Source organism: Lepidochelys olivacea (genome assembly GCF_965140295.1).
Source record: "Lepidochelys olivacea isolate rLepOli2 genome assembly, chromosome: 7".
NCBI lineage: Eukaryota > Metazoa > Chordata > Testudines > Cheloniidae > Lepidochelys > Lepidochelys olivacea.
This window is the reverse complement of record NC_140417.1, coordinates 63,052,925-63,075,538: the sequence shown is the minus strand read 5'-3', so window position 1 is coordinate 63,075,538 and position 22,614 is coordinate 63,052,925. Positions and strand designations below refer to the sequence as shown.

Here is a 22,614-nt window from a genome sequence, read left to right as displayed (position 1 = left end):
TGATCTGATCCTAAACGTCAGGGAGTATCTACTCCAGGGGTTTTTGCCTCTTCCTCTAATGCAACTGGTACAGGCCACAGTCAATGGCCAGATACTAGAGTAGATGGAGGACTGGTCTGATCCATGGTGGCATGTCCTCCTATCTGACAGAACCACTGCCCCACTCATTGGCACTAGTGGGATTTTGCCTGGGCCCGGGCGTCAGGACTTGGCCTTATATGGAGACTGGATAAAGACACATAGGACTCCATTCTGCCATCAGCTATATCCTCGTAACTCTCAGAGCCAGCACTGGGAGCTGCTTGGGCAGAGAGGGCTTAACACACTTGGAATGCCAGCTACTGATAGGAAAAGTCAAAAGGTTTGGAGATTTGGCACAAATGCCTCCAAGTCTGCAGGCTAGATACTCAGCTGGTATAAATCAGTGCAGGCCCCTTGAAATAAGGGGAGTTTGCCAGTTTATACCAGCTGAGCAGCAGGCAGTCTAGAATGCTCTTCTGAATCTTAACTAGCCGTACCTCCTGGGTCTATGGACCAGGGCTGGTGATGTCCCAAGACCTAGCTTTTTGGTGCTCTGTGCTTGTCGTCAGGCCAAAAGGAACATGAAGAGAAGAGATTCTCTGGAATGTTTGGGCACTTTCAGACCTGGGGAAAAAATAAAAATAATCAGGGCTGGATCAATCCAATGAAGATACCCACAGACTCTGTGCATCTGCCCCTCCTTATATTCTGAGCCCTTTAATCCCAATGCCACCCCTTAACTCAAAGACTGAACTGCCAACAGGCCCATCTCTGCTCTCCCGTCTCCATGTGCTGGAACACTGCTGCTGCGTGGTGCATGCATAGCATGCAGCTCCACTCCTCCCGCAGATAGGCCAGCATAGGATCTTCTCACTTGTCCAGCTGCACTCGCTGCTGTTGTTCCCCCTCTCCCAGCTGCCTGCACTCCAACAGAGTGCCTCCAAAATCACTGCACGTTAGCCCTGCACTTGTACGCCCACTGGCTGAAAGAGACTGAACTAAGGGACAAATGCTCACCAGACATTTTCAAAGGCCAGAATGGCTTCTGTTCCTGCCTGGGCAGAGTTTCATCACGCACCTAGCACACGCGAGCCAGCTCCTTTGGGTTACTTGTGCTTACGGCTACAGCCCTCATGTTGAAACAACAAATAGATGAGAGGGCTCTGAGCTGCAAAACTCAGACCCACCCATCGCCAGATCTCTACTACCCAAAGCTTGGAGCAGAGGGGGAGAAAGCGTTTTGATTCAATCCATTATAGAAGTTTAGGGCAGCCCCAAATTTTGGATCCAGAGTTGAATATTATCAAATTTCAGGGGTGTTCAGATCTTGGGTTTCAGGCTCCCCCATTCCTCTAATTTTAACCTCCCTCCAGAATACTGTTAGTAAAAGTAGCCACATGTTTACAAACCCTTAGCCTTCCCACAAGATTGGGGAAGGCGGGGGGAGAATGTAAGGGGAAGGAGTACCTCATTCTCTGTCTCCTGTTGCCTTTTCTGCCCGTTTCTGCTATTGTGTGTTCAAAGTATCGTCTTTCTGCAAGTGAATGATTAGAGACAAGCTGACCCCCCAAAATGGATGGTGTCTCATGTTTCAAGCACTTGTGCTCTGTTCTTGCAGAATGTTTAGTTACAGCATGAAAAATGGATGTGTGGAATGAAGACATTTCCCCTTTGACTAGCCCATTTGCAGAAGGTATGTCAAGGATCTGAGGCAAGGGATATGGGCAACCTTTCAAGAAAGTCCCCACCCCCACCCTTCTTCTTTGCTTGCTTATTGGAAGAGCAATAAATATCAAGCCGACAGGCCCTTCTCACAGTTCCAAAGCCTACCTGTAACTGAGCTGGATAATTAGCAGCCTTGAAGATGATATATGACTTTCATTACCCTTTGGGACTGGAGACTAAATGAGGACAGAGCTAATTGCCGTGCAAAGCAGTTTGGCATGAATGAGAAAAATGCAGGCGCTGTCTCCTGCCAAAAAAAAAAAGGGCCCTATTGCTGCTCTGATCTCATGGCTGGTTTTTGCCGCAGGAGTTCACTTGGTGTCCATAAATCATGGTCTGCTTACAGCTGAAACTGCACTGAGTCATCAACATGCAATAAGCTGAGTGACAGATTCCAGCCTGACTACATTAGAACTTCAAACTTAGTTTCTCTCCAACCCTTCCCCCCAACACTGCCCGTACTTAAGAGAAAATTAAACCCAGACTATACAGACATTTAGGCTGTGAGAAACATAAGGCTTGCTCACTTGATGATCGTTTTTAAAGCCCATGTTTACAGGAAATGGCATCATGCTGTTTGGAGGGGAGGGTGTCACAAATGCCGTACAACTCGGTCATTTTGCAAATTCAACATTGGGTTTGTCCTTCATATTACTGCTGATTAAAATGTATTACCTCCCTTCAGTGGGCTAAATTGGCACTTTGTCATCTTCTTTCTTATGGATATAGATGTAGCCAGCTCTCCTGTAAAATATTTTCCTCCTCTTTAAAATTAAGGAAGAAGACTCAGAAATCTCACTGCACAAAGTGGTTCCAAAAGTGACCTGAGATCCTTTAATACCTATATTCACTACACAGAAATTGGGATTTTTAAGAGAACCCACAATACAAATGCAAAAGTCAGTCTGAGGGAGGAGCTTTCCCTTTCCTCTCTCTATTTTGTTTCACAGAAGAAGTTTTGCTTTTCTCTCAAGGTACCTATCCTAGCGCTATTGTTTTAAAAAAGGAGCGATTGTGCTGAATTTGCAATATGGTATCCTGTCAGATCCTAATCAATTAGCCTACGTCAGCACACTAGAAGGCAGATACCAATTTAACTCACAGACTAAGCTTTCTGATTTTCTCTAAGGGCAGTCACATAATTCATTCCTTGTAGTGCCAAATTATATTTGACATTTAATTTAAAACTCAAGGTACCATAATGCAAAATATCACTAAAAATAATGGTGATAAAGCAGAGGAACATTTCATTTGACAGAAAGGCTTTTTCTCAGTGTATTTATGCACCCAAACTTCCCACCTCGATTTAAAGCCTCAAACTCACCAGAGCCGCTTAGTCAGGCAATCACTTTCAGATGCTGTTGGCCTCTACAGGTGCTCGCCTATAGTAAAGAGGCACTCAAAGATGAAGCAAGAAAGCAGACTGCGGCTCACCGTTCAGCTTGTTAGTGTTCCCCTCCCGTATGTGCAAATGGAACGATGTTCCCATATATTATTGTTGCTGCTGAGTCTGCTAATGAAAATATTTCAGTAAGACGGCTTGGCTAATTGGAATGCCGGTTGTCCTCTCTGGGTTGGGGGTGGGTAATCAGACTGACAAGGCTGATGGTTTTTGCTTAAGAAAACCAAACACAAGAGATACCAGCTTAATAGCTTCATTCAGGTATATCATCTTCTGGCAGACCATTCCTGGCCACCTGGCACCATGGAAGTCTGTTGTTTCATGAAGCACATCCAGAGTCTGACAGTCTGACTTGAAGCATGAAGATTAATTAAAAAGGCTCTCAAATGCTCTCCCCGCAGCTACTTCTTTCAGCTGATGTTTTACAAACAGTGCCAGGGCACAGAGAGTAATAGCCATGAGATCAACCAGCACTTACATGGCTGAGCAGCCAGACAACTCCTTCTAAAGTAAAAGATGGGCTGAGTTGGTTTGGGGAAATGTTTGACCATGTCTCAATGTGAGCTGCCCGGATATATTAAATAATTCTGCTACCTGTGTGCAAGATGGTATGGAGCCAGGTGGCTTGGCTTGCTAGCCCCAACTGGTCCTAGGAAAAAGTAAAGTAATGAATAACTAACTCTGTTCTGCCATGACAGACAGGACATCAGTTTGATTTCAAGGCAACACAATAAACTGCACCAACAGCAAAGTTGCATATCGTTATTCCAAGTGTCCAAACTTTTGTGGAAATTAGTGGTGTCCCTTGGCTGGGCAAAACAAAACAGATTTCTAATGTTCTCCTCTTTATTACATGTACGTGTGACAGGTCCCAACATGCTGCTCAACTTGAGGTAGCTGGTTTGCACACTGGAGCATTTGGTCTTGCTGTGGATCGCACCACCGTATTAAACAGGAGGGCAGCACAGTGCTGTAAGTGGTAAGCAGAACTAAAGGAAGTTCTGTTGGCCCTGATGCAATGTGCCTGCATTAGAGTTTGCACTGGTGTAATTATATTGAGGTTGTTACAGTTTTGTGCTAGAGAAGCTAGACAAGCTCTAAGACAACTGGCAAGTTTCTAAGGATGACCATAGTGAAGTGCAAAAAAATAAATGCAACATTAAGAAGACTCTATATTTAAAAGTAAATGCACAAAAATATCAGGAAGAGCAACAGTAACATTCACTCACCCACTTTGTACATGGTATTGGGCCAGATCCCCTGTTGGTGTGAATCAGTATAGGTCCACTAAAGTCAGTTCAGCTACGATTTTTACTCTAGCTGAGAATCTGGCCCAACGTATTTAGCCTGAAAAGCAATAAAGTGCATCCTCCACTCACTCAAAGGATTTTCCACCAACTGTCCAGGCAAATTCAACTTTGGCATGAAGAGCAAACAAGAAAAGTTTGAGTTCCAAAGGAGAATTATTCAAAAACCTCTGAGCATTTGTGCATAGGAGATTATGAAAATCCCAATTTAACTTTAACTAAAATTTACATCATCAAGAAAGCTGGACTCTGCATGTTCCTGTGTGGGAGGTTGGGTTTCTAAAGTGGTAACACTAGTATATTATTTTGTCAACTGGCCTTTTCCATTACCTAGAAAGAAAGAAGCGATCAAAGTAATGAATTGTATAAAACAGTAGCATACAACCAGTCATTAAAAATGCACAGATGGCTGAGTGGATATTTTGAGCTCCAACAGACTTTCCAAAAGAGGGATATTTATTGGGGCTGAGATTTTAGGCTCCTAAATAAGAAGGCTGATTTTCAGAGCGCTGAGCACCCAAGAGCTTTCAGTGAAGTTAATAGCAAAATATGGATTTAGGAGCCTAACATCAGGTTCCTGCTTTTGAAAATCCTGACTTTAATTCACCCCTCCATGCATAGGCTCTGTCATTTTGCTTTGCTGCAGACGTACTGACTTCTGTCCTCTGCAAGTGGGTGTTGCTTCTTTATTTGAATTGGACAGACAATACTAGAGCTAAAAACCCAACATCTAAACAACATACACTATTATGGAGGGAAGCTAGTGTGGTTGGAGTGAAGAGAAATTGCAGGAGTCCCTACAAATAGTCTTCTAGCTGAGAATCTACATAGATTTATATCTAGGCTAGCTTAATTTACACTGGTGAAAATGAGAGCAGAAACTGGCCCATAAATTTACTCCCCACTTACAATGCTGTCAGGGAGAGCAAAATTTGTCTCTTGGATTGCAATAGGGAGTTCTAAAATTAATTTTAGATATAAGTTTGTCACCATCTCCTCTCAGGGATTTTTGGGCAAAGTTCTCAAGGAGCCAAATACTGCTTTCTTTCTACCAGTGTAAATCCTGAATAACTCCCTTACAGTTACTGTGGGTTTACACCAATGGAATTTGGCCCCAGGTTTGACCATGTCAGGGTCAGACCCCAAATTAGGCAACATTTTCAAAGATAATAGTGGCAATCTATTCTAATAATACTCTGCATTTCTCTATCACCCAGCATGCCGGTAGCGCCAAATGTTTTTAAAGACACTGGTGAGGCATCACAACATCACAGTAGGATTGGCACTGTAAGAATGATAAGACCCACCTTACAGATGGATCAGCTAGGGCCCCACACTGGGGATTGTATCAGCACATAATAAGAGACAGTCCCTGCCCCCAAAAGAGTCTTAATAGACAAGGCAGATAAAATGTGGAAGAAAGGAAGGATTATTATCTCCATTTTAAAGCTGAGCAATTGAGGCACAGAGGGTAGGTCTGCACTGCATGTCTAGGCAGACAGACTCCCGCTAGCTTTGCTCAAGTTAGCTCGCTAAAAATAGCAGTGTGGATGTTGCAGCACTGGCGACAGCTTGGACTGCCACCTGAACTCAGGCCCAGGGGGTCAGGTGGGCTTGGACTGAGGCAGCTAGCTAATGTCTGTGCTGCTAATTTTAGCTTGCTAGCTTCAGTCTGTCTACCTGGGCTTTGAGGCATGTTCCCAGCTGCAGTGTAGACATACCAAAGAGACTAAGGCCCAGATCCACAAAGGTTGGAAGTTGGGAGCCTAAAAAAAAGCCTAAAAATGGGATTTTGTGGATTTGGTCTTAAGTGAGTTGCCCAAGCTCGCACAAGTCTATGGCAGGGTCAGGAACTGAATGAAATCTCCACTTCCTTAACCACCAGGCCATCCTTGCTCTGTAGCTCCATGAATGGTAATCAAAATCTTGACATTCTAGGGCCTGATCCAATGTGCATTGGAATCAATGGAAAAGATTTCACCTCACTATTTTAATGGGGTCTGGATCCGGCCCCTACTGCATGGTTCAATAGGTTGGCAGAGAGGGGAGCACAAGTTACCTGAGGATATTTGTGAGGGGTTAACTGTTGGTACCATACTGTAGTGGCCAAATATTTTGTTCATAGGACACCACTAATCTAATGGCACTGAAAAATACAATATTCATCAAGTCCCATCTGGTGTTCAGTTCCATATATAAAAATACTTTGCACTGCTGGTCTAGTAACTCTGACTAAAATTGCTGAAGTGATACCAGGGGCCTTGGAAAACAGTAGCGGGATAAAAAAATAACAAATTGAATAAAGGGGAAAAATAAGCTTACCTTCGTCTGACGGGAATAAAATTGAAGCCTTTTAACCTTACACATAAGTTCCACACCATTGCCTTTTAAAATCAGTTGGAAATCATTTAAAATCAAATTGATTTTGGCTTTTACATTCAGATGCACTTCAGCTTTTCACTTACTGGTCTATACATGTAATGTCTTCAGCCAACCTGTGTTTAAAATGGATAGAAAATCGGTTTGCATGTTCACATGCTTAGTGGAATTTTCTCATTTCCATTTCACTCAGAGCCAATCACAATCAGATTAACTTGCTGGAGAATATGTCAAGAGGCTGATTTCATGGGTGTTTTAGCAAAGAAATGGTTTGTAATGTGGCAAAACATTTTTTGTTTATGTTGCCCATTTTATGTCAATAGACGGCAAGATGGATAAATGGGGCAGCTCATATATATTCATTCTGTAGGGTTTCCTTCTTCATCACTTACAGATTCATAATCAATCATGAAAGAAAGGTAAAAACCATAAGAAAATTTTCCTACATCTGCCTCTTCCAGTTAACTAAAACCTGGAGTATTTGCAACCTTTTATGTATAAAGTATCAGTGAACACTCCTAAACTGGACACTTCTCTGTTCACCTGCTACCATCCACTGTGGACCATTTGGATTGGATACCTGCTATCACAATTGAAATTAGGTATCCAGTCTGAAAGCAAGTGAGCTGAAATGATGGAACATAACACACCATCAGTCCTGTAATGAGATGTAGAACACCTGCCATTGACTTGAATGGAAAGAATAAAATCCTGTGAATTGTTTTGTTTTGAGCATTCTCCTTCCCATCCCACCATGCCGCTAGTTTCCCCTCGATCTTTCATTGTTGTTTTAGAGAGGGAAGATGGCTTAGCAGTGAAAGCAGGCAAATGTGAAGCAGACACCTGAATTCCTTAATTGGTTCTGCCCATGAGTGTGTAATCCTGGGAAAGGCATTTAGAACATAATTTTCTATAGCTTTCACTGATTGTAGGCACCTCAGTGTTGGGGTGCCCATCTTGACACTCCTATAGGCTCCTTTTCAAGAATACTAAGCACTGGTCAACACTTCTGCAAAGCAGGTGCTCCATGTTTCAGGTTGGGTAACCAAATACAGAGGAACCCCCAAATTAACAGACATGCCTGAAAAATGCTGGCATTACCTTCTCTGAGAAATAATTTGCCTACCTGCAAAATGAAGTTAAAAATACATCACCAATAGGTATGTTCTGAAGTTTAATCAATGTGCGTAAAGACCTCTGAAAAACTTGAATGAGAAGTGCTAGCCACATGCAAAGCAGTAAGATGATATTTTTGGAGGTAACGATCGAATATGAAGTAGGAGGTTGTATGACCATCGATGTTATGAAGTTATGGCTAGATGGAACCATACAACCATTCGGCAGTGAAAAGAAATCATGAAGGATCACTGCAGATGAGAAAAGCGAAGACAAATAGAAATTGACTGGTGCAGGCTGATTCTCCACTTCAAAGAGTGTTAGCTCTAAATAATAGTTACAAAACTATAAGGCTTGAAACGTGAGTCTGATTTAATAAATATTTACCAAATTGTATAAATCTTTGCCTGTCATCCAGCTATAAATATTAAACTCCAATGTAAATATTAAAAGAATTACAGTTTTCACACAATCCATTTGAGATTATAAGAAATTTGTGGATGGAACAAAAAACAAACAAACAAAAAAACCTGGTGGTTGAATTCCCAAAGAACAATCCACTCAAAGTTCCTTTCATGTGCCAACAGCTATTCTTTATACTGTTTATGCACTTTCATCGTGACAGCCCTAACACTGAACAGAGCAGATAGACTCTAACAGTCACCACACTAGAAAAAACACTCCCAGAAGATAAATAAAGTGAAGTGAAACTAGATTTTTGGATCCTGGGAGGTGTAATGCCCTTTTGATATTCTATTTATACTGATTATTTTATATTATTTAATGAATTCCAGTGTTCTTGTTCCCCGATTTAACGTACGCTTGATGGCTAGAGGCCACTAAATGGGCTTATTTGCTGCCTGAAGGACCAGCACTATTTTGTGCATGTTTCTCATTTTCCCTGAAAGTCCCTACTCTATTAGCGTGACACTTCTTCTAAGGCAAAACTTAACCAGAGTCTCTTTCCCCTTAAAAAGGGAATGACACCACTGGGGAAAAAAACAACAGTGGGAAGTTAAAAAAAAAAAAAAGAAAAGAAAAAGAAAAAGACTCACCCCCATTATAGCAAACTGTGATATTAATGAAATTCTGTTTGTATTAAAATTTTCTTTCAACCCAGGCCTTCCTGTTCGTGGGGATGGTGTCAACTTGTCAAGCATTTAATCAAGAGCATTTCCTTGATGCTTCCATTGTGTCAAAAAGCCTCACCTAGGTGACTTCAAGGGGAGATGGCAGATCTGACTCTTTCTCTCCAACATCCAAGACTACCTGTCCTTTATTTCTCATCCCCAACTTTTAATTCCCCTTTATAGGTTTGTTACAGCAAATATGTAACATTAACACAGACCTGCATTCAAGGTAATAGGCCCAGAAGATACTAAAAGTCCATGGGTTCCCTTTCTAATTTATGGGAGAGTCAAAAGGCGAGGCTATTTAGAGGGGCTGAGAACAATGCATTCAGAAGGCTGTAATTGCCCAGCTATAGAGGAAAACACACAGTCATGAAATCTACAAAACAAGATTAATGGTGATTCAATTTGGATCCTAGCATGAAACCATGGCTAGTGAGTTAGAAGACCCTTTTACATTGCTGCACAATCCCTAGCGATATTAGGAACCTAGACCTCCTCTGTGGCAGCTTTGCAATGGTCCACAGGAGTGAAGCAAACACAAAGCCAGCTTGACCAGCTACCCAAAGATTCCCACCTTGGTAAGGGGAAAAACAGACGCAGCAGCTTGATGACACCCCACTTATAGCCCTTGTTATAGAGGGCTTAGCTGCAGAAGAGAGGTGTGGTTGGGAAGCAGTTACATCTGTCTGAACTCTGGCTGCCATGATGGCCCCCACTGGGGGCTGTTATCTGCTGGTGAAACTGGGAGCGGTTTAGGACTGCTCTAACATACATCTCAAGACTGAACCATCACCTACCAGCCCTGGGATCAGGATGGCACAAAGATAGCCTCCAGTCCACCTCCTGAGCTGTGCTGGGGCAGAAGGACCAGTTCCACAGATTTTACCTAGTAAGCCTGATTTACTTCTATCAGCTAATTCCATGGACTTCAACTGAGTTATTTCTGATTCGCACCAACAGAGGTGAGGGGACAGGCAGGTGCGTGCAAAGAACACAGGTGGGTCATCTCAAGTCAGGACAAATGTGCAATTTTTACCAGGCGAGTGTGTAATGGTTTGTGATTTATTGAAAACTCTGACTTTCTTCCCATTCAGGGAGCGAAATCAGGCAGAATTATGATATTTTAACAGTACTGCAAAAGGAACACAATCTCCAGTCCTGGAGGTTTTAACTAGGCTTACCAAAGTATATTACTGGGGAACACACAACATAATCCATCTAAGTAATTTACTCTTTGCTATTCTGCCAAAGGAAAGATCCTCCTACAGACAGGGATTTTTAAAAAACATCAAGTATAATTAGGAAAAGATTATACTGGACATTTATAAACCTACAACACCACGACCAAAACTCTGGTGATGTGAAATGATCAGCTAATTACAACAGTGGTTTAAATTATGATCCCAGGTATTATTTGTTCTTTCCAAAATGGTCTGAATATCTGCACTATATATTCAGCCCTGAAGACCAATTCACTCTTGCAAACATACTGCAGATTTAAAATGTAACAAGACTTAAATCATCCAAACTTATTGTTTTAACTTCCAGCATTTCATTATTCTGCTTAATGGCTTGCACATTGTTTTACACAAGCACAATATAATTTTATGGTACGATGTAAAAAAAAAATCCATGTTCAATTGCTTTCCAAAGAGATGAGAAGTGAAAGGATAGGAAAACAGAACTAAAAGGGATGTTTTGCCTACTAATAGGGAAGACTCAAGTTTGTGCAACATATTCATATTATTGGGAGTGGACCACATCCACCCTGACTGAATTGGCCTTGTTAACACTGGTTCTCCATTTGTAAAGCAACTCCCTTCTCTTCATGTGTCAGTATATTTATGCCTGCATCTGTAATTTTCACTCCATGCATCTGCAGAAGTGGGTTTTTTTACCCACGAAAGCTTATGCCCAAATAAATCTGTTAGTCTTTAAGGTGCCACTGGACTCCTTGTTGTTTTTGTGGATACAGACTAACACGGCTACCCCTCTGATATTTGGCATTCATATTTGTGAAGATCCTAGCCTGGCGTATAAACCATACGCATACACGATCCCTCCAGATTGGGCTGGCAGGAATACAAACTCAATCCCATTGAAGTCAATTGGAATTTTGATGACTTTAATTGGGCCAATTGAAAATTCTAACTTGGACCCCATGCAGGTTACTGCTTCCTCAAATGGGTGAGAGATGAGGCCTGGGGACCTTGTCTGTGAGAGGGAAACACACCCATGGGGCCAAGCAGCAAGATACTGAGGAAGGAGTCTGCAGCAACTTATGTTGCTTCCTCCTCCATATACTGGGGAACACTTTTCTGATTGGGCCTGGTGCTCAGGAACATGTGAAAGCACAGCTCCTTTCATGCTGTCTTGAACAACAGGTGCCACTGGGCAGCAAGGTAGAGGCAAGGAGCCCTACGTAAAAAAGAAGTTGTCATAAATATAAAGGGAAGGCTAACCACCTTTAAATCCCTCCTGGCCAGAGGAAAAACCCTTTCACCTGTAAAGGGTTAAGAAGCTAAAGATAACCTCGCTGGCACCTGACCAAAATGACCAATGAGGAGACAAGATACTTTCAAAGCTGGAGGGCGGGGGAGGGGGGAAACAAAGGGCTCTCTCTGTCTGTGTGTTGCTTTTGCTGGGACCAGAGCAGGAATGCAAGTCAGAACTCCTGTAAAGGGTTAATAAGCTATCTAGTTAGATATGCGTTAGATTCTGTTTTGTTTAAATGGCTGATAAAATAAGTTGTGCTGAATGGAATGTATATTCCTGTTTTTGTGTCTTTTTGTAACTTAAGGTTTTGCCTAGAGGGATTCTCTATGTTTTGAATCTGATTACCCTGTAAGGTATTTACCATCTTGATTTTACAGAGGTGATTCTTTTACTTTTTCTTCAATTAAAATTCTTCTTTTAAGAATCTGATTGTTTTTTCATTGTTCTTAAGATCCAAGGGTTTGGGTCTGTGTTCACCTAAGCAAATTGGTGAGGATTTTTATCAAGCCTTCCCCAGGAAAGGGGGTGTAGGACTTGGGGGGATTTTGTGGGGAAAGACATTTCCAAATGGGCTCTTTCCCAGTTATATTTGTTAGACGCTTGGTGGTGGCAGCAATAAAGTCCAGGGACAAAAGGAAAAATAGTTTGTACCTTGGGGAAGTTTTGACCTAAGCTGGTAAAAATAAGCTTAGGGGGTTTTTCATGCAGGTCCCCACATCTGTACCCTAGAGTTCAGAGTGGGGAAAGGATCTTGACAGAGGTGCTGTGGTTGAATGGTACCTTCAGCCATTTGGCGCAACAGAAACACTGCCTACGCCAGGGTAGACCAGAAAACAAGAATTCTACTTAGGTCCAGAGAGAGAATCAAGCAGAGCAGAAACTTGGGCTATTGGCTATTCTGGTTTCTCTCCCCCTCTCTGGACCTGCAAAATTTTCCCAGTGAAAGTTTCATCTAAGCAGATATATTTCTGCAAAAAGTTTTGGTTTCAACAATTCAGCATTTTCTGACAAAAAATGCCAAACCATCTCTAGTTTAAACACAACACCGTTAAAGTATATATCCCCCATAAGTGCCCTAAATTACTCCACTCACTTGACCTGTTGTGTCAAGGTGCTGCATGATGTTAAATAGTCGTCAGAGGTGACCGCACTTCACTGATGGACAAAGTTATTTCTTGCCAGGTATTTGTGAGCTTTAACTAACATTTATTCAGTGCTTTGAGAGTCTCACAGGAATGATGCTAATGAAACCAAAGCAATTTGAAACATACAAAGCATATTTCTATATAGTACTGCTATACAGGTACGTGCATGATTAAAGATTTGAAGTTGCAGGGTGTGGCTGGATCTTACCGTCTCACGGTGAAATATGGCAGTTTCTTCAGTTTTCCGTGTGGCACGCCCGCTCAGCTCTCCAGCCAAACTGAAAAACTCCACCCACTCTAGTGAAGGGGAGTCCAAATGAAAAAAGAGATCAATGAAAGGTGTTTATTTCTCCAGCTCTTTAGGATACAAGAGCAATCCCCAGGTGTCCATCTGTGCCAAACAGGAATTCCAGCATTGACCCTCCCCACCAGGAGGCAAAGGGGGACTCAGGTTCACCCCCAAACTCTCCCCAAGGCTATTTCCCTTGGATCTGCTACTATTCCTTAACTTCCTTCTTGGGATGTCTCCATGTCTGGCTGTCAAGCCAAATCATGCTTCCTCCTCTGGGTACTCAGCCAGCTGGTTGTCTCTTTAAGCTTCTTCCAAAGCCTCTCCTGGACAGACCTGCTGCAAAACTTGTCCCTGCCAGATCTCTCTTACACAGCAGAAAAGGAGCTGGTATACACGGCTTCCCTTCCCAGCATGCCTGTCTTGGAGGCTGAGACCTCCCCTGGGCTCTGGGATTTCCCAGAAGACCTTCATTCTAGGCCAACCTGGGAGTTGCAGTGCTAGGCCAGTCACCTGGTTTAACGGGCCACAAACATAGCCCTGGTAGAGCTCCCCCTGCTGGACACTCACTAGCATGCTGTGTTTAGATCCCAACACACTAGACCCATAGGCTCTTAAGCTTCCCGAGGCCTGAGTAGAGTACATCACTATTTCTTTCTCTGGCCTCTCTGGCACACTTCCTGGGCACAGGTTCTGTTTCTCTTCCCCCTTCACAGACATGGGACCCCTGTGACCCAGCTGCCCTAGGACTCCAGGACCACCTACACTTCCCAGTAGCTTAAGCACACACTGTCCCAGATTGCCAACCTTGTGGGCACTCAGAGATTACAGTTCCCGGGGACACATGACAGCACAACAAACAGACACACGGGGTTTGTAAAGGTCCCAAAACCCAGTCTATATCTAGCACAGGAAATATACAAATCTAGACAAAACAATCTCACACCTGGACACATTTTCTGGCTTCCATTTTCCTCATCACTCTTGAGTGTTTTGGGGGCTTAAGGCACAGTCCTCTAAGGAGTACAGGATGCCCACTCCTGCACATGGCTTCTTCTCCTTTGAATCATAGAGTCTCTCTCTCCCCTCTGACGCCAGTTTCCTTCTTCCTTGGCTGGTCCTGTAGTTGAAGGGTTCCTTCTGCTACAAAAGCATGCTCTTCTCTCCTGCCCAAACTTCCTGTGTGTCTCTGTGAATCCCTCTGAGTTCCCCCAAGTCTCTCACACGCTGTGACTTTAAAGACCAAGTGTTAACACCTGATTTCTTTGCTCTGCTCCTAAGGAAATTCTACTGCTGTAAAACCCCACCCTTGAAAACTTGGTTGGACTGATTTCCCTAGACTTCATCCCAAGGGCAGCACCAACCTCTTCCTGGTGGAGGGGCTGAGGTGGGCTAGACAGAAAATTAAGGGGACTGCGCTATATATCTTGTAGAAACACACCACCTTTAATTCTGCAGTTTGGCACTGCTGCTGGTGGCAGAACTGCCTTCAAAGCTGGATGCCTGGCTAGCAGCTGCTGCCAGTAGCAGCATAGATGTAAGGGTGGCAATGCCATACTATTTTGACCTTTGTGCTGGAAGGAGTGGCTATGGGGGCGGGGTCCTAAGGCAAATTTGGGGGCAGTATAGCCCCTGCAAGCTCCCTAGCATCACTGCTGCTTCAGACACCCCATTGTCCCAAAGTGCCCCCACATGCTTGGGAGCCATCAAGGTTTAATGACCTTCCATTGTCCCTGCCTGATACATGTCCCATAGTACTGACAGCAAATGGCTGGCTCAATATCCACCGAGGCATTCAATGACGCAGAAATTTCATAAGATCGGTCAGAATTCATAAGTTGTACATAGATTCTCCAAGTCATCACACACAGGCTGTTATGCCAAAGGTTACTCTGTTGTGTGTAACAATGAAGGGAAGTACATATTTATTCACTTATATGGCGCTCACCACTAAGGTATTGGACCACTTCACATACACTAATAAATTTATCCTCACAACCACCTTGAGTGGTAGGGAATTATTATCCCTTTTTTCAATGGTGAGAATAATTGACTTGACTGAAGCCTGTGGCAGAGCCAGGAGTAATAAATAATAATACTGTAGTGCTTTTCATCAGTAGATGGAAAAGCACTTTACAAATGATGTCAGTATCATTAGCCCCATTTTACAGATGGGGAAAACTGAGGCACAGACAGGTGAAGTGACTTGCCCAAGGTCATCCAACAGGCCTATGGCATATCTGGGACTAGAAGCACAATCTCCTGAGTCCCAGTGCAGAGCTCTATCCAACAGATCTCTGGATCTCCTGAGCTCCAGCCCAATCCAGTCACATCTCTCCTCTTTCATGCTATTGTAAATGCATGCTAGTCACCGTCCAACTGCATGTAAATTTACTGGTATGTTGTTGGTTTTAGGTAGAGTGAGGTTAAACCAGGCCTAATAGGTGAGTACTGTTATCTCTACCTATTAAAATCACATTACCATTATACTAGTTTACCATTTATTTTATACTCTGTTCTTCACTCCTGAGCAGATGCACCCATTCTTACTTTTTAAACAATGTCATCTTTCCTTCCACATAGGCTTAGGTTAATCAACCACACATTAACCACTGTTTAAAAGCTGGTTGTACAGGATGATAACTGGTGAGAGAATTGCTTATCATTACTAGACAAGCGAGTAGATAAAAATCACAGCCCTGATAATCAGCTCCAGAAATTGACAGCGGCGAAGTCTCACATTTCAAATGTCGATTAGTTTTCTTCTTTCAGCATTCAGCTGCAGAAGGCAAATGTTAGTGCCTGGATCATCTATTGTAAGCAAGCCAAAGTTCTGTGTAACATTTTTGGATGCTCAAGGCCTGAGTTCTGGCAGGATGGAAACGAGGGTAAGTTTAAAGTTGAGAGCAAATTTGACAAGAAAAAAGGGCCCCACTCAATCCAGGTCCTCAGCTGAACAATCACCTCACCTCCCAGCTGTTATTAGCCCATTTAAAATCTGACAATTGTGAAAGCAAACAACTTAGCAAGAGTCAGAGAGGGAGGGAGGAAAAGGCTTCCCAGATTGTCTTCAAAATCAGCAGCATTTGGCCTGTTACCATCCACACCAGCCTAATGCATTTTTAATAGTTCACCTCCTAAAGAGATACTGCAGGCCATGAGATGCATATCAGCCAGCCAGAATTGACCCTGGGCTTGTGCTATGAGAAATTTCAGGGAAGATTAAATAAACGAATGCAGCATCGCAAACTGCGTTTGGTGCTCTGGTGAAAAGAGAAAAAACATGCTCATGCAGCCCAGTAAAACTTTCTTTTTTTTTTTTTGTTTATTAGGTGTGCGCAAAAGAGGCTCAGATGAAAAGTACGACATGTTCTTTTTCTGAAGGCTCGTCTATAGCACAGGGGTTCTAATAAATCAACTGCTTTCTTTCATAGCCAACTATGTGGCGTATAGGAAGCTGAGGCTCCCACTTTGGCTTTGTTAAAATATTAGACTTTGCATGAAAGCTACCATGTGAACTCCATTTTGAATGGATTTCAATGCAGATTTTTACAATAGGAAAAATAAACACTTAATCAGCTCAGGAAACTAGAATCTGAAATGTTGTAGCCATGGGTTTGTTTGTTTATTTGTTACTTTCCTGCTATAGATCAGCCTGTCAGGATACCTCTGTAATGTAAATATTTAAAATCTGCAGCAAAACAGTTCAGAAATAAAAAATTAAAACTCTGAAAAGGAGAGAGGGAAAGGAAGATGCAGGGGTTTATTATTTTCTAAAGACAAAGGGAGCGGCTCAGGCTGTACCCAATGTACTCTTTGATGAAAACTGGAAATATTCTGGATGTAAAGGTGCTGTGCGTTATAGTGTATAGTTTTAGCTCCTTAAAACCACATGCTGACTATATTCAAAGTTACGATATTCCTTCTGGTTTTTATGAGGCAATAATTTTAGTTCTCAGAAGTCTACATGAAAAACTGAAAATCCAGGTTTTGAGAGCTACAGAAGTTTAGCATAGTAGTCATCTGGAAGTCTCTTTTCTTCATGTCAATGAAATATAACGTTACTTTATGCCGGTTGGCTGCAGATGTAAATTACACCTTCTTTCAGTTGTTAGGACAGGCTAGAAAACCACATAATTCTAATGAGTCATAAAAATTTCACCATTTTTTTCTTCTTCATTTAATTCATATGGTGCCAACACCTGTGAAAACAATCAGCATCATAGATGTGTGCTCTACTTAAATTTGCTTTAGGGTATGTTCAAGTGAGAGCTTTTATATCTCATTTCTCTAAATTATTAATAACCTGATGCCCTGAATCATTCTATAATGTAAGTGTGCTCATTTTATCTTTAGATATTTTATCAGGACTAGAAATATGGCACATGTTCAGAGACTCTGACCATCCTAAAAGGGACACTCCCCATCTCCCAGTCATGCTTGAGTCTCACCATAACAAACTATCTATGACAAGATCTTCACATTATTTTTATGTGTTTGGGCAGTTTTGTGCCTTGATGTATGAACCTAAACTGTTAGTATAAGACTCATACTACAATCCACTCTCCCAACAATCTTTACCACCACTGTACTAACAGCAAGTTCATTTTCTGAGTGCTGCTTCTGCACTGAACTAAGTTGTAAGCTGTAGCCGAATGAAAAATAGGGTTGTTGCTGTCGGATGGTAATACATTTGATGCTGGAAGCTCGTTCTAATGTGCATCCCTCAGCATCACTGGGTGGTGCTACAGAGGAATTCTGCTCTGTTAAGATGCTTTCAAAGGGTACATTTTTATTTTCGTTATAATAGTGTTTTCTGGTTGTGGTAATCTACAGTAAACCAGTATGGGCTTGAAGGAAATGCCACGGAAACTGAACTACCCCTTCTTCTCCAGAAGAGTTCAGCTGCATTGACTTGGTATTGGGGGTAACATGCATTGATGCCAAAGCTGCATCCAGCCCACACCAGTTTCTAGACCTGTAAAGAGGATATATTTAATGAGAAAAAATATCCATCCATCCATCCATCCATCCAATGTCATCCAATAATTCCTTAATATACTCCCTTGGGACCACCCATAACACAAGCTTCTTTTCATTTCACCCTTCTTGTCTAATGTGCCTTCCTCCAATTTTACCAGACTTCACTTAGAGAACTCCAACTCTGCCCTTTGGCTCAGCATGAAAGCGGAAACAGCTGCTGAAAGCACATTCTCCTTTCTGGAAAAGGGGATATCCCCCTAAAGAATTTATTCAGTAGGCCAAAGAGCAGTCCCTGTCTTACACAGAGACCATACCTCTTTAAAGCATGGGACCAAATCCTCAGTGGGTTTAAATCTGCATAGCTCCTTTGACTGCAGTCAGTACGCTGATTTACATGAACTAAGGATCCATCCCATGATTTCGATCTCATCTATAATGTGTAGAAAATATATTTTAAAAAACCCACAAGAAATTGACAGTCTGTGTTTCTTGAAGACATTCTGGAACTCTAGATCAATACAGAATCCACATGAAGAAGAGTTTTTACGGTGCCATAGGCACATGCTCAATACTTCGAATAAGAAGGATGTAACATTTACACTAAAGTGATCCAAATTTCAAGTGCAAGAGCTTTCTAAAGGTTGGATGGGGTTGCAAAGTACAGAAAAGAAACATGCTTCCCTTTTCTGTCTCAAGGCAAAAATCTCTGCTACTGGGCGGAATGATTAAAAATGAAATTTTATTTTCAGAGTTAACAAGTTTTCCTGACTATAAGCAGCAACTGTTTTCTAAAGTATCAGCATTATAGTTCTTTGATTTGAAGACAGCTTCTGCACAGGGATCTTTAGGATGATGGTCTTGAAATATTATTCATGAGAAACTACTGCATACTTCATATTTGATGTAGGTGCACTCTGTCTCCTAATGGAAGTTGCATGTGCTTTTCCCCCAAGTATGTGCTGGTAAGTAATGACCCATCATCAGGCAGTGACTGATGACAATTGATCATATGGCCATCTATAGCAGCAAGAAATTAGAGTAATCTCTCAAGAGAATAATCAGGGAACACTTTACCAGGGTCACTACTAGCGAAGAAGCTTGCTCCAGAAGAAAATGGACTCAGGCTTCACCATGGTTGTGGGTTTTTTTGCGCCTGGATTTACATTTATACACCAGGTTTATATTTGTTTTAAAAGAAATGTTTGAGGAGGACTGAATGGATTAGGGCATTAAGCCTAGACTACAAAACCCTTCACCTTTAGGTCTTCAGTTCAAAACCAGGTCAGATGAAATGCCAATCAAAAGTGTTTCCCATTGCTGCTAGTACCTATGTGAAATGGGTTGATGGGTTTGGCTCACTCCCCAGTAAGTAAATATGCATGCCCCAGCTGGCAAGCAGACAGGATCAAGAATTAAATGAACTATGGGAAATGTTTTAACCTCTTCTCCCTTCCCTTCCCCCGAGGCCAGGGTAGAGGCATATTGGCAGGGGAAGGCTCCCCGACCACTGCGTGGGCTACATTTATTCTGGGGTGTGAAGATAGCAACTTTCCCAGGCACTAAATCAACAGACATTTTAGAAAAGTTTTACAAAGTGTGCACACAGCAGAAGAATTGTCAGATGAAGAGCACATTGGTGACTCTTGGGCCCAGTTCTCTTTACACTAAGGTGTAAACTGCTCTAGCAGCATACAAAGGGCTTAATGTAAATATAATTGACTCCAACTTTAAGGCTCCTTTGCACTGCCAGACTGGTGTAGCTTTAGAGTCACTGAGAATCAGGTCCCTTCTCGTCCTAGCTTTTATGGCTTGACCCACTTTATAGCCCCATGAATTTGACCCATCAGGCCAGAATATGGTCTCCATTATACCATAAAGCCAGGTAACTCCACTGAAGTAAATGGGGTTAAGAGCAAATTTACATCAGTGTAAATGGGAGCAAAACCTATTTGTATGGGAAACACTGACAACTGAAGGTAACCTTGTATGTTGGTCTGCTAGATGCAATCAAGCTACCTCATGTTAGCACAGGTCTATGTAAGCTAAGACTCTTGTTCTATGTGTGTATGCACTGCCTAGCACATTGGGGCCCTGATCCTTCATTGTGACCTCTAAATCCGACTGCAGTACAAACAGTAAAGAGTATCCCCTCATACTGCAGGACAGTCCCATTCTCATCAATAGGAGCAGCACATGTACATCTAGGGCTGACTAATTCTGTAGGGGATTTGAGTGAGCAAGGAATGCATAACCGGCCTTAACCTTACAATTATTTTACCAGTGAACAGCGTTGGATAGAGAATGAAACACATTTGACTCTGAAAATGGCCAGAACAGGTCAAGGGAATAATGATCTCAGAATGAAAATTGTTAGTTGAGTTTACAGTGGTGTCATCTTTTATATTTCTTATGATCTTCACTTGGGCCATAACAGTTCCATGAGTTTCAACACTTTGTCTCTATTTGATTACTACTGTAAGCATAATTATCACACCATCTCTGTGTTGAAAGTGATGGATAGGTTTTGTTACTTGCTTGTCAAGATGCTCACGTTCGTTGCATACAGCCATCACACCACCTGAGAGACTGATGACTGTGGTAGACCTAGTAATACAAGTCTATTACAGTATGTTGATGCTACTCCCCTCAACCAATATTAATGCAAGCCTTGCAGCAGCAAGCATATTTTTAACTTGCAACACCACAGCGAGCCCTGTTTCACTACATAATTAACCCTTTTATGTTTTATTCACTCTGTTGCTTGTTATCCATAAATGACAACCAACATGCTCTTCACTCGTTCCATTTTGAAGGTCCTGCAGGCTAGGACAGATATTTTCAAAAGTGGCTAGTGATTTTTGGTGCTTCACTTTCTGGGTGACCAACTTGAGACGGGTTTGATTTCACCAAGCCTCTGAAAACGAGGTTCCTGTAAGAGGTCCTCAGTTGGACACTCAGAAATCAAGGCACCCCGAATCGCTAGTCGCTTTTGTAAGTTGTGGCCTCTAGAGTTTAACTGGCAACTGGTGAGGGGAACACAAGTAAAATGAGGGCATAATGCAAAAGGGGAAAAGTACCTCGATCACTGATTATGCTCATCTGGTGTACTTCAGTCCGAAGTGTAATAAGGTGGTGGTGAGTGTTTGGTTGTCAGTGAGGCTAGTGAAGTTCTCTAGAGATGGTACTCTGGGGAAATTAATTCACCTTCTGTAACTGGGGTTCAGTCCTGGTTCAAGCAAGATCAAGGTCAAAGCTTTGATTCTGCTAGAGAAATCGGAGTATTTTTAACGGTTGAGGTACATGGATTAGTAACTTGATAGCTGAAAAGTCAATCTGAAAGTGAAACAAACAGACACTGATCAGTTCAATTAAAGCCAATTTATCTTCTTTAAAAAGTAGCACTGAAATAAGCCTGCTGCAGAAGCATTCACACTGTTACTCACTTGATGTTCTTTTTTATGACTCAGTTCCCTGTAAGGTGCTGAGCACTCTATGAGCCAGCCACACACTTAAGTATGTGCTTAACTTTAAGCACAGGAGCAGTCCTCGTTGACTTCAATGGAACTACTTGCATGCATTAAAAGTCAAGCATGTGTGTAACTGCTTTGATGGACTGAGGCCAGAATGTTCCGCATCTCGCTAGATTGAGCCGTCACAAAATCTGTGGTGCCTGGTTTTTTGCTTGACAACTACTCCCAGCTTTCACAAATGTAGTGAGTAAATAGGGATCAGAGTTTGAATTCCCTTGGCTAGATCCTCAGCTGGTGTAAATCAGTATAGCCCCATGGACTTTGCCAATTTACACCACTGGAGGATTTGGCATCTCCTTTTGCTTGTTGAGATGATCTTCAAGCCATGATATTTCTCCCAACAGTTCCCACGATGCACTGTGCCACTCAAAGACTGACTGACCATAACATCTGCTCAGCGAAGAAGGATTTCATGCTGAAAGCGCAAAGTTCTCTTATTTGAAGAAAAGAGGAATTTTCCTATGTTCTAGGAGCGAGTGGGATAGGTGTATCATAGCTGCAGTACCCCCTTGTAAGTCTTATTTCACATCATCCCTCCTCAGTGAATAAATCTTACTAAACCTTTTCCTCTTCAAGACCATCTGGATGAAAACCATTCAGGAAATGTCACCAGAGGTACAAAAACGTAAAGCTCTCCATAAATTGAAGGGTGTCAAAGCCACGCAGGCATGCCTTAAATAGCCTCTGCAGCTGTGATTCGCTCAGAGTCACTGACATGTGCAACTGGTGCCTGCTGAGAAACACATCACTACATTTCAAGAACTCCCAAATACAAATCAGCAGGATGTGAAAGCAAAATTATGGAGTTTCTTCTTTTTAAACAGAACTGTAATTTTTTTTAAGGAAACAGAAAATATTTAAATAAAATTGACATTAACTTAGTAGATTGGAATCTGTCAAGGGGCAGCTGGCCCCTTTCATGAAATTGGGCTCAGCTCTCTTGTTCCAGTCCAGGTGTGCCCTAGTTTGGTGTAGTGAGGAGGAAGGGGCTGCCCCTAGGAGTTATAAATGAGAATTCAGAATCCTGAGATGAGAAGTTCAAAACCCACAGTCCTGAGAGCAAAGAGAGGTCAGAGGAAGAGCTGGGC

At 42.3% G+C, this 22,614-nt stretch overlaps 1 long non-coding RNA gene across 1 annotated transcript; it reads right to left on the bottom strand.

Annotated features, from left to right (window-relative positions):
- Positions 1 to 524: 524 nt before the first annotated feature.
- On the bottom strand, positions 525 to 3,201 carry LOC311523994. Its single transcript, XR_014712458.1, has 3 exons — positions 3,071 to 3,201; positions 1,489 to 1,555; positions 525 to 645 (listed from the first exon to the last, which is right to left on the bottom strand). It is a non-coding gene; the product is annotated as an uncharacterized lncRNA (long non-coding RNA).
- Between the last annotated feature and the right edge of the window lie 19,413 nt (positions 3,202 to 22,614).